Source organism: Austrofundulus limnaeus, unplaced genomic scaffold, assembly GCF_001266775.1.
Source record: "Austrofundulus limnaeus strain Quisiro unplaced genomic scaffold, Austrofundulus_limnaeus-1.0 Scaffold581, whole genome shotgun sequence".
In the NCBI taxonomy this organism is placed as follows: domain Eukaryota; kingdom Metazoa; phylum Chordata; class Actinopteri; order Cyprinodontiformes; family Rivulidae; genus Austrofundulus; species Austrofundulus limnaeus.
Window position 1 is genome coordinate 267331 of NW_013952983.1, and position 439 is coordinate 267769.

The window sequence follows — 439 nt, forward strand, 5'->3', positions numbered from 1 at the left end:
ACACTGATATGACAACGTTGTTTGCTAAACTAGATGACTTGTTCTTAAAAGAGGAAAAGGACAGGATCTATGAAGCATACTCGGACTTTGATCGGATCATAAAAGAAGTTAACATGTCAATGGCGGACTATATTATTGATTTTGAGCAGCGTTACTCGCGGATGAAGAAATACAACATGGAGCTGCCTGACCCAGTTTTGGCTTTTAAGCTTTTAGACACCGCGTGTTTGGATGTAACGGACAGACAGTTGGCTTTAACAGCATGCTCAGATATAACATTTGCTTCAATGAAGTCCGCTTTGAAGAGAATATTTGGCGAAAAAAAAGGTGCGGCAGCAGTAGGCATTAGCCAGGAGTCCGTGTTTGCAACAGAGCAATGGCGGCAAAAAGGAAAGTTCTGGCGGCAGAGTCCCCATCAGAAAACTTCACAGCTCAACAC